Source organism: Halichoerus grypus, chromosome 8, assembly GCF_964656455.1.
Source record: "Halichoerus grypus chromosome 8, mHalGry1.hap1.1, whole genome shotgun sequence".
NCBI lineage: Eukaryota > Metazoa > Chordata > Mammalia > Carnivora > Phocidae > Halichoerus > Halichoerus grypus.
Window position 1 is genome coordinate 109,911,083 of NC_135719.1, and position 11,942 is coordinate 109,923,024.

Genomic DNA, 11,942 nt, shown 5'->3' on the forward strand with positions numbered 1-11,942 from the left:
CTTATGTTCCCGCTCTCACTGTCTCTAGCTCTCTGTCAAATAAATAAATAAATAAAATCTAAAAAAAAAAAATTAAAATTAATTAAATATATTAGTAAACTCACAAGAAAGAAAGAAGAAAGATTAGAATAGATGAACTCTACTATTTCTCCTTGGCTGTAAAAATAAATCCTACACTAACTGTGAATCCTGTGATTAAGCTAGAACAGACAAAATGGTCACGGAATTTTAGGCCTAGCTTCCAAAGTTTTATGCCAAAAAAAAAAAAAATTCTGAATTTGGAGAGAGGATGTTGTTTTCTCTGGGCCAAGAATATTAATCACCAAAATGCTTGGTGGGCACAGGGCTGGTGTCTGCCCACTGGCACTGTTTGGCTTTGGTGTATCATCTGATGATAGCGCTAAAACAAAATCAAAGAAGATGCTCATTAAAATAATAATAATTTTTATTATAATTATTTTAAAATATAAGAATTATTTTAATAATATATTTATTATTATTATACATATATGTAATTGTATATTATAAATATATATTACATATAATATATAAAAATATATTATTATATAAATATATAATATATAATAGTATTATATATTATAAATACATTTAATAATATATTTGTTATTATTTTAAAATATAATAAGAACTTATTATTATTATTATTTTAAAATATAATAAGAATACTGGCTGCCTTGGGAAGTTTATGATCTGCTCTATTGCTTTTCCATTTGTTTTGGGTGTGAAAGGCCACATGAGGTTATGCTTCCTCTGTTCTTAGATGAAGTTGGGAATAGTGTCAACCTCACATACTGGACTCTTCAGTGCTCTTTTTTTCTTCTGTCAGCAGCATCAATTTCAAGCTAGGTCATTAGGATTTCCACTCCCAAGGACTAAGAAGAGAGGCGTAAACTTCAGTTCCCCTGGCCATACCAGCCAGTGGAGGACAGCAGATAAGGACGTGGCTACCACTCGTAATAGACGTCGACCCCATCTGTCTTCACAGCAAGACCACTAGGTCTCCAAATGCTCACTCCCCACCCCCGAGGGTCCCTCCATGCCTTTTTAGAATCCACCACCTCGTGGGCTTGCTTAGGGACCAGTTACAGTTTTCTGGTTATTGCTGTGTTCATTGTCTCCGCCCTCTGACTTTTGCCACAACTGCTCCTTCGCACACCTGAGGGACGCCATTGACACGGAATACCATGAAATGTGCCCTTGGAGTTGTGCAGAGCAGCCCCCTGCTGTTCTCACACTTGTAGGCCCTTTCTCCTCCTCTGGCCTCACTGGGCATCCTGCAGTTTCTCCTGCTCTCGCTGAAATAAGGGAGGTATCTGGCCCCCATATATAGAGAGTAGGTGGTTCTGATGGCAACTGCCAATCCCTGTACTCCATTCTCGTGCACATGGGGTCTCGATCAAGATGTGGGCACATGAGCCAAGCTGGGCCAGTCAGAGACCTTCTCTGGGATTCCTGAAATGACCTAAAGTCAGGAAACCCTTTCCTTCTTCTTCTTTTTTTTTTTTAAAGATTTTATTTATTTATTTGACAGAGAGAGAGAGAGCACAATCAGGGGGAAAGGCAGGCAGGGGAGAAGCAGACTCCCCACTGAGCAAGGAGCCCGACGTGAGGCTCGATCCCAGGACCCTGGGATCATGACCTGAGCTGAAGGCAGCTGCTAACCGCCTGAGCCACCCAGGCACCCCGGAAACCCTTTTCTTCTTGAATGGCAATGTTGGGAAGATGTGAGCCAAGGAAGCAACAGAGGCCACGGCTCTAGCCCTGAGGAGAAAACTGATTTCTGGTAGGGGGAAATGAAGCTGTCACTCATTGAGAAGCAAGGACAGAATGTGAAGAAAGAGTCTCGATGATATTTATTTTCTTGTTTGAGTTGTTTCAAGCAATACCATTTCCCTTTCTAGTTATGTGAGCCAATACATTTTCTATCCAGCCTAAGCTCTGTGAGTGGAAGTTTTTGTACCATGTAACCCAAACACTTTGACTAACACTTTACTAATAATGTTCTTATTCCTCTCTTGCTTCCTCTCTCTCTCCCCTTTCAAAAGTTGTGTGAAAGGTATTTGCTCCAACCCCTCTGAGAAAAGGAGCCAATTTTCTCTGGAAATCAGTGACTTGCCAGAGTCAATTAATCCCACATTTAACATAAAGAGACATATAAAGTGCTTAGAATAGTGCCAGGTGGATAATAAGCACTAATGTTATTAATACTGTCAGTAGTAGTCTTAGCAGTATGAGTAGCCAGAATGGACACAGCAGTACTTGGTGGTATAATGTGAGGGTGCCAAACAGCCCTTCCAAATTAATAGGACTTGGTTATGGATTGCCCCCCAAAAAGCATATAAAATGGTATGAACGGTATGAATCCATTCATTGTTTCCCACATGCTCATTTTTTTATTCCACGCTCAGCCAATGACCTGCTTTTACAGTGTGGCATGTTTAATTTCCCCTTGTCCAGAAAGCCAGTGACCTATCCTGTCCCTGGAATCACTTTGTATAATAATTGCTTTAATTGCCCATTCTCATTTTCAGTCACACTGCCACTTTGGGAGGAATATGAAAACAAAAAGACTCCTTCGTCTTTTTCAGCCACTCCTGCCCTCTTCATTCTATAGAATGTGTTCTCTTTTCTGCTAATATATCAGTTGAGGGTCGGGATTAATGGACGTCTGTATTTCCAGCCCATTAATTGTAGACTATGCTAAGGGTGGATGAAGTTTAAACCGGAAAAAAAGTGTCAATATGAGGCAGTATAATTTAAAACTACCTGGTGCTGTAGGTAAAGGTTCAATATAGTCAATCCAATGGTACATAGTGGCCCACATCCCTTTGGGCTCTGTCCTCTGAACAAAGGTGGATTTGCCTCCTGTTGTTGGCTATCTGAGCAATCCCGGAAGACAGAAACGGTTTGAGATGATGTCAAAGGGCTACATCATGGTAGAACCCAGTGTTTCATAGTTCATGGTCTCTCAGGGTCTACTCATCTTGTGGACCCGTTACCACCTTTAAAACTAACCTCACTAATAGATCTTTCTTAATGTTCCAATCATCACCACCTTTCTCATCCATATGTAACACATGGACATCAACATGAGCAAGCCATATCTGAGATCTGAAAACCCATAGCTTTTTCTTGTCCTTGAGTTATGGTATTTTAATGCTTGCCAGACAAAACAAATTCTAGCCCAAGAGCTTATAGAAGGTCTTTCCTATTAGCTAAGAATTTACATAAAAATACACAGTAATATGAGAATTCTTGTGTTGAGAGGTGTGGAAAAGTCAACCAAAATACTTCCTACTTAGCTCATCGAACAAGACCCATACCTGTCTCCCATCAGAGTCTTCATGGTGGCTGAGTAGATGGTCATAGCCTTCCATAACCCTTCGGAGTTAGACAGTGCTCGGGAAACTAAACTTGACCATAGTCATGTTCTTTTGAATTCATGTACTCATGTACTCAAAAAATTTTAATACTTAATAGTACCTAACAATATGGTGAGGACAGTTGGGGCTCCAGGCTGCAGCTACCAGTTATGGATCTGAGGGACCACTATCAATTCACTTCCTTGGGTATATTCCTTACCATACTATTTCTATCCAATAGGCAATATTTTCTGAGCTTCCCCTCTAACATCTATATAGCTTTCAAATGTTATCCAAGACAGTTTTGAATTTCTAATCTTAGAATTACTTTTGATGCCCTTCTACAGGAGATGCCATCCTAACCAGTGATCAGTAGCAGACGCTTAATGTGTCTTTCAAAAGGGGAGTAATAGACAGCTGCATCAGGTAACCATCAAGTTCTAAAGTCCCATGACTAACGCTCCTCTTGGTTTCTGTCAGGGTCTCAAATCTCAATAGGTCTCTGTTATGGAGACTATCAATATTATAAAATCTATAAGCTCATAAGGACCCAATGGTGGCCTCTGCTACTTTTCTCCTCACTTAAAAGCAGTATTCCAATGTGAAATTTGGCAAACAGATCCCCAAAATACTCCTAGGTATGAGAGGACTTCTTCAATATCCAAATAAGTCTGTCAGCCCATTTGCTCCCGTCTCAGGGTGGAATTAGAAATGTTCTCAGCTTATTTTTCTAGTTAAGGATATGTTTAATATGCTTAGGACTTTTATGAGTCCTTACTATTTAGGTATATTCATCAGCCAAAAAGATGATGTCATATTTTCTATCTCCTTCTACAGATAAGATTGTTCTTCTTAATTATCATCAGTTTTAAAAATATGGTTAATCTTAAATGATTTCAAAATAAAAAAATTATTACTAAAAAAAGACTGTGGTTACCTTGGGCAGATTTCTTCTTACTTAATTATTAGCAAAAATAGAATTAATATAGTCCTAAGACAGCACAGTAAAAGTATACTGTATTCTGTTCCATGTAAAAGCAAATGGTTCCTTCTTGTCCTCTATCTTAGGGTAGAAAAGAAGGCATCATGAAGGCAATATAAAGTTCAATCACTGCATCCTGTTCTTCTCCAGCTTGCTGAACTTTCTTTACTGCAATAATGGAGCTCATCCTGCAGTAAGTTAATAGGTCCCACTTACTGTTCTCATGGCCAAATTGAGCAAATGTGTAAAGTTAGTGTCTATTAAGGCCCATGTATTCACTGGTTTTTAAATTAAAAGTGCTATTTCCTATTGTTTATTGAAAGCCTGCACTATTTAAAATTTATCACACCTCTCAGCTTTGGCAAATCCAGAGATTCCCATTTAGCACCACCAATTAAAACAGGAAAAAGGGCACATTTTTTTGGACCTCATCACCTAGATGATAGCTAAGAAGCTTCTCATTCATGATACTCATTTTAATTAAATATGTAGATATTGAAGTAATCAACAGAATCTTGTTAGCAATATTATTTTTATTGATCTTTGGCCTCTTTTCTGCGGCATCCCCAAATTCCATAGACTAGAGTAACTTTAAGCCCTTCTCCAAGTATTTGGGAATTTCTTTGCAATGAGTCTGTGTCCACAAGTCCCATTTGTGCTGCTTTAGCTCCCTCTATTGGCTTAGTGATTTTCACCAGAGCAGCAAACAAAAGCCAAGGTCTGTCTAGTTTTATACTCCTTTGGGGAAAAAAAAAAAAGAAGTTTTGCTCCATTTTAAGTTCGTGAGCCAGATCCAGAGGGATAAAGGCCATGTGGCACACATGTTTCTTCCTGTTACACATCTTGTGTCCTTACCTATCTCAAACTGCAGATGCTCTGTCCATCAATCCAACACCAATACCATCTTGGTCCCTTCATCTCTACTGGGTCTGGAGTAATGTCATTACTCCTGCTTCTGCCTCCAATCTACAAAGTGACTACATGACCAAACGTCAATACCAGACTTGGGCTGATGAAAAAACCAGACTCAGATACCATTTGGATAAATCAAATAGTGTTGCAGTCAGGATAAACAATGGAGGTATCTAAGGCAGGCAGAGGTACAAGTTTTCAGATCCCCAAATCCTCACACAGGGGAGTACATAGTTGGGCTCAAAATATCCTTGTGACTGAGCATCCCAGGAGGATGAAATGTCCTCCTCCAGTTTTATGATATTGGAGAATTCTGCACACTAACAATTGTGCAGTAGGCCAGCAACCACTTCTCTGGATCTGATGTGGTCCAACCACCTCAGCACCATGCAGTATATGCCTGACTGTAGAGCACGGCGCGGTACAACACGCTCAGGCATGAACTTGGTTTCCAGTCTCTCACAGCTAATGTCGTCTAGTTTCACTCAAACTACAGACCTACAACAAGCGATGGTCACTCAGGTATCTCTGAATCATATTAACAGCCCCTTCGATTAGCCACGGAATCTACTTTACAGTCTTCAGAGACTTCTACTTGGAAAAGGCCTATACCCTCACCTGCCTTCCTCAGCTTCACAGCCTTTACCTCATTGAACTGGGCATAATTGGCTCACCAGGACAACCCCGGGGGTTCTCTCTGAGCCTGTAGAGATGCCCACCATCTATCACACGGGGCTTTCCTCCAACTTATAAAGGGCCTTTAGAGTTCCCAGTTATATATATATATTTTTTAAGATTTTATTTATTTATTTGAGAGAGAGAGAGAGAGAGAGAGCACATGAGAGGGGGAGGGTCAGAGGGAGAAGCAGACTCCCTGCCGAGCAGGGAGCCCGATGCGGGACTCGATCCCAGGACTCTAGGATCATGACTTGAGCCGAAGGCAGTCGCTTAACCAACTGAGCCACCCAGGCGCCCCTAGAGTTCCCAGTTATATAGGCAGACCCTCTGTGGCTCACATTTGCTTTTCTTTCCTCTTTGTCCTATGGGTCATAATACAATGCTAGATAAGATCTAAACTGTGTGTGACATAAAGATCGCCCCTGCAGTGGTCCCATTTCCTGTATCCCCAGCCCTGCAAAGGAGGACAGACCTGTGTGAGCCATTGCACTAGGGCCTGAGGGAAGAGAAGTTATTAAAACTTTTTAGAAGGAAGACATATATTCCCTCTGCCCACATCCAAGCTTCTGCATTGAGTACAGTAGTGATGTGACTTTGGGCAAATTATTTAACCTCTCTATGTCTTAGTTTCATCTCTAAAATAAAGATAACAGGGACATCTGTGTGGCTCAGTCAGTTGAGCATCTGACCCTTGATTTTGACTCAGGTCATGATCTCAGGGTCGTGAGATGGAGCCTCACGTGGGGCTCCGTGCAGAGACAAGTCTGCTTGAGATTCTCTCTCTCCTTCTGCCCCTCCCACTCATGCTCTCTCTCTCAAATAAATAAAATAAATCTTTAAAATAAAATAAAGATAACAGGGACATCTGTGTGGCTCAGTCAGTTGAGCCTCTGACCCTTGATTTTGACTCAGGTCATGATCTCAGGGTCGTGAGATGGAACCTCACGTGGGGCTCCGTGCAGAGACAAGTCTGCTTGAGATTCTCTCTCTCCTTCTGCCCCTCCCACTCATACTCTCTCTCTCAAATAAATAAAATAAATCTTTAAAATAAAGATAACAAATTGCAAATCTGTTGTGAGGATTAAGCAAGAGAATGTTTGAGACACTGAAACTTAGAAAGCACAAAGAAAATGGCAGCTACATCATCATCATCACCATAATCATCACCAAGTCTGGTTCTGGCCTAGCCAGGAGAACTCACCTGGATGCTTTACAGAAACCTTGCAATCTGGCTTGCCCTCATATGTTTGAGGGGAAGAATGGAATGTTAAACTTTAAGAAGAGTTATCCAAATTAATTTCATTTTTCTCTTCACATTTTCAAAAATCTTCTTTAGAAGAGCATTGCATGGATTCCAGAGCACTGGAACTTGAAATTTCTAGTTCCATCTCTGCTAGTAGCTATTTATAGGACTTTTGGCTTCTCAAAGCCTCAGTTTTCTTAGCTGGAGAATGGGAATTTATACATACTTTGCAAGATTGTTTAAAGAACTGATGAGGTAAGGTACACAAAGTTCTTCATATGGTATCTGGTATATTGAGGAGAGCCACGAATGCTCATGTGCCTTCCACCCACTTGGCTCTGGGCTTCAACACCTTTGTTTGTTTTTTTAAAAAAGATTTTATTTATTTATTTGAGAGAGAGGGAGAGTGAGTGGGAGAAGCAGACTCCCTCCTGAGCAGGGAGCCCAACACGGGGCTCAGATCCCAGGTCCCTGAGATCATGACCTGAGTCCAAGGCAGATGCTTAATCAACTGAACCACCCAGGTGCCCCATTAACACCTTTATTTGTAAAAGAAGGGAGTTGGAGAAGTAGTTTTCCTCCAAGTTTTTGCACCTCTAATATCCTGTGATTCTCATGACACTCTCTTGTGGTACATAATGGAAGTCCCCAAATCACAGAAAAGGAACTGGGAGAGAAGTTTCCCATAGAAGCTTTCAAAGCCCTTGCCTCTTATCCGCATGGTGCTAAATTCTCTTTCCCTGCCCGTTTGGGTTGCCTCACACTGTAATCAGGGAGCTGTTCTTCCTAATTTCCGTTGATAAACTCTATAGCTCTCCTGTACCTCTTGAAACTTGAAAGTATTTATGTATTGCCCTGGCATCACTGTATAACACACTCTTTAAAAATTTGTACAGCAGAGGCACCTGGGGGGGCTCAGTCGTTAAGCGTCTGCCTTTGGCTCAGGTCATGATCCCGGGGTCCTGGGATCGAGCCCTGCATCGGGCTCCCTGCTCAGTGGAGAGTCTGCTTCTCCCTCTCCCTCTGCCTGCCTCTCTGCCTACTTGTGCTCTCTATCAAATAAATAAATAAAATCTTAAAAAGAAAATTTGTACAGCATTTTGTATCCAAGCCATGAAGGCCACGACCTGATTTGCTTCCCAGAACTAATCCACAGGCAATCTTCCTCATCTTGGTCTCTACCATTTCCTTCCACTCAGTTACTCAATTAAAAACTGAGGTGTCATTCTCACGCCCTCACTTACCCTCACACCTACATCCAAGCCATTCAACAAATCCTGCTGATTCCCCCTTCCAGACCCACCAACGCTCTCCATTCCCACCGCTGCGACACTGGAGCCAGCCACCGCCATTTCTGATGGAAATAGCGGCCTCCTCACGGTCTCCAAACTTCCTCCTTTGCTCATCTGCAGTTTATTATTGTAGCAAGCTTTTGAAGAATGTGAATCAAATTATGTTATTTCCCTGCTTGATGTCCTTCAACTTGCTTTTCTTTGGTTCAAGGCCCTGCATGATCTGGCCATTACCTATCTTTCCACCTTCATCTAATACCATCCTCTCCATCTCCCATGCTCTAGCCAATCTGAATCTTTCTGTTCCTTGAACACCCCAAGCTTATTTCTGTTTTAAGACTCTTATTCTAGCTGTTCCCTTAGTCTGAAATGCTCCGTCTCCTGATCTTCCTTTGGCTGGTTTTCTTGGCATTCAGATCTAGGGGCAAATATCACCTTCTTAGGGAGGCCATTCTAGACACTCCAATCTAAAGTATCCACTCATATTTAAACCTTAATTTTCTATCTCTCCCATTAAAATATATGCTCCCTGAATTCAGGATTCTGGCTTATTTTCTTTGCTGCTATAGCCACAGAGCTTGAAACTATGCGTGGCATAGAGTAGCTACTCAATAAATAATTGAGTGAATGAATTCCAATTCATTCTGCCTTAGCTTTGTATCAATATTTAGTATCTCACACCACTAGAGGGCAATAAATCACCTAATTGGAATGAGGAAATCTGTCTTTTACATCACCTTCCCAGATGAACTTAATTGATTTTAATCATTAATGTGACAGACATTAAGAAAAACACTCCCACTCCAAAAAAAAGAGGTAGGGGGGAGATCCTCTAGATTTTCCAACCAGCCACCAGGTACAGCCCAGGAGAAAAAGTTTATTCCACAGTTACAAATAGTGAAATAATTTTAAAAAGACTTCCTGTTTAAAGATGTTATTCAGGTTTTAAAAATATCATTATATAAAATGAGAAAATGTTACCTTCAGTGACATTAAATTATTTGGACAGTCAGGGGGTGGCATCTGGGTGGCTCAGTCAATTAAGGGTCCGACTCTTGATTTCCACTCAGGTCATGATGTCTGGGTTGTGAGATCGAGTTTTGAGTTGGGTTACAAGCTGGGCCTGGAGCCTGTTTAATATTCTCTCCCTCTCTCTCTGCCCCTCCCCCACTCTCTCTCCATCTCTTAAAAAACAACAATATTTAGACAGTCAGGGGAAATTAAGCAATATCATATTTTCTCCATCTTTTACACACACACACACACACACACACACAGATATGTTCCTTGGTCACTATTCTTATTTTTGCTTTTAAAAGTTTGAATCCTGGTCAGTCTCCTGGGAGTAGAGAATCTGAAAGGGACTTTCTTTTTTCTATTTTTGTATTTAATTCCATTTCAGTCTGAGCTTTTACTTCTACCTCTCTTAAAGCAACATGACATGTCTAGGCTGTACCATCGAGCACTAAGACATCAGATGTTTCCATTGACAGGCCTGCCTAGTTTGAGGGACTAAAGTCTAGTCATAATAAGGACAAGGTTTGTTACTTGAGCCTGCTGCAGTGCCTGTCATTTAAGGCCCAGAGAACTTGGAAATCACACACCCAGCTGTCCGTCCAGCGACAAGAAGGACACACTATTCCCGGTGAACTCAAGGTGGCAGTGTAGAGATACTAGAAATGAATTTCCCCCGCTAAGGTCAAACTATTCTGTGAAGGACTTCCGTGATGGTTGCTTGGCTGTAAGGACAGTTTCCAAAACCACACTGGCTCAGTCGCCATGACAACTGGAAGACTGTACTGGAATTTACGGAGTTTCCAGTTGCCTTGTTTCTAGAGGTGAGAAATGACTTATAGAGGGAAAGCCTGAGCCTGTACAGGAAAAACTTAATTTTTTTTTTTTTTTTTTTTACTGTTGCTGAGGTGGCTTACTGTGGCAGAAAAGGCTTCCCAAATGTGAGTGCTAATGGCTGTGAGAGCTGGGGGTGGTCAGACAAGGCTGCGACCTATGCATTTCCAGGGATCCCCTGCAGGAGGGGAGTGGCCTAGATTTTTCTAGTCGCTTAACAACAATGAGAATGGTTTAGGGCACGCGTCATATATATTGGAGGGAGGGAATAATCAAGATCAGCTTGCTGGCTTCTTGACATTCTTTTGAGGAGGGCAGAAGCTCCTGAATCCTCAGGTCTGTGCTGCCCTATGGCCACTAACTCAGTAAGAAGGATTCAAAAACCATGAGAATGAGTCTCACGTGGCCTTCTTAGCTGAGGGGAGAGAATGTTATCTCCTACTCCCATGTTCTAATTCTCCACCACGAAAGACGCATTCGCACATCCATTTGGCAAACACTCACTGGTTGAGCGCATACAAAAGAGTTACTAGATTCAAGAAGTCAAATGGAAATAAAGAATTTAGTTATGAGAGGAAGAAACTCAAAGGAAGTTATGAGAGGAAGAAACTCAAAGGAAGAACATGACGCTTCTAGTAAGAGGGAATGACATAATAGTTCATGGAGTAATGATTTTGGTCTTAAAGGATGAGTAGGATTTTAGTTTGATGGAGTTGGATGATGAAAGGGAGGGCACTCCAAAACCTAAAAGACGAAGAAAGCCAAGGCGTGAAGGTGAGATAATTCAGAGTATGTTGGTTACAGACAGAGTACAGCCAAAGTACAGGAAGTAGTAGGTGAGAAGGCTTTCAAGCAATATTTCTCAGCACAGGGAGATTTTTTCCATTCAGGGGACATTTAGTAACATCTGGAGACAGTTTTGGTTGTCCCAACCGTGTGGGGGTATGCTACTGGCATCTAATGGGTAGAAGGCAGGGATGCTGCAATGCACAGGACAGCCCCCACAACGAAACTTGTCCAGCCCAAAATGTCAATGATACCAATATTAGGAAAACCTCATTTTTAAGGAAGGTGGGTCTTGGTCACAGAGGACATTAAATGTCAGATGAAGAGGGTGGAAATTATTTGGTAGGCAAAGAGAGATGCAGAGGGTTGTTATGTGGGAGAATAAGTTTATCAGTAGTATGATTTATGGGAGTTACAGGGATAAAAACATTCACAGCCTTTCCCTTCCCTTATCCTTTAAAGTTTGCACTGCTTGGCTAACCACCTTTGTTGTACTTGAGGGTAACATGTAGAGATGGAGGGTTGGAGAAACCTGGATAAGCTAAATTAATCTTCCTATGTAAGAACGTGGAAACTCCAAGAGGAGAAAAGGTCCAGAAGGTGGGGATGAGGGAGGCAATAGAGAAGGAGGGAGTGAGGAAAAGAATCAGCACAGGTAGAAGTAATGAGGAGGGCACACTGAATTATGGGAGGTGCTGAGATAAAAGGCTTGCTTCTGTCTTTGGTGAGCTTACAATTTCCTAACACAGATGGTACATAACCAAGTCTCTGGTACTCACAGGAAAAGAACATGTATATTTTAACAAGACTGTCATTTT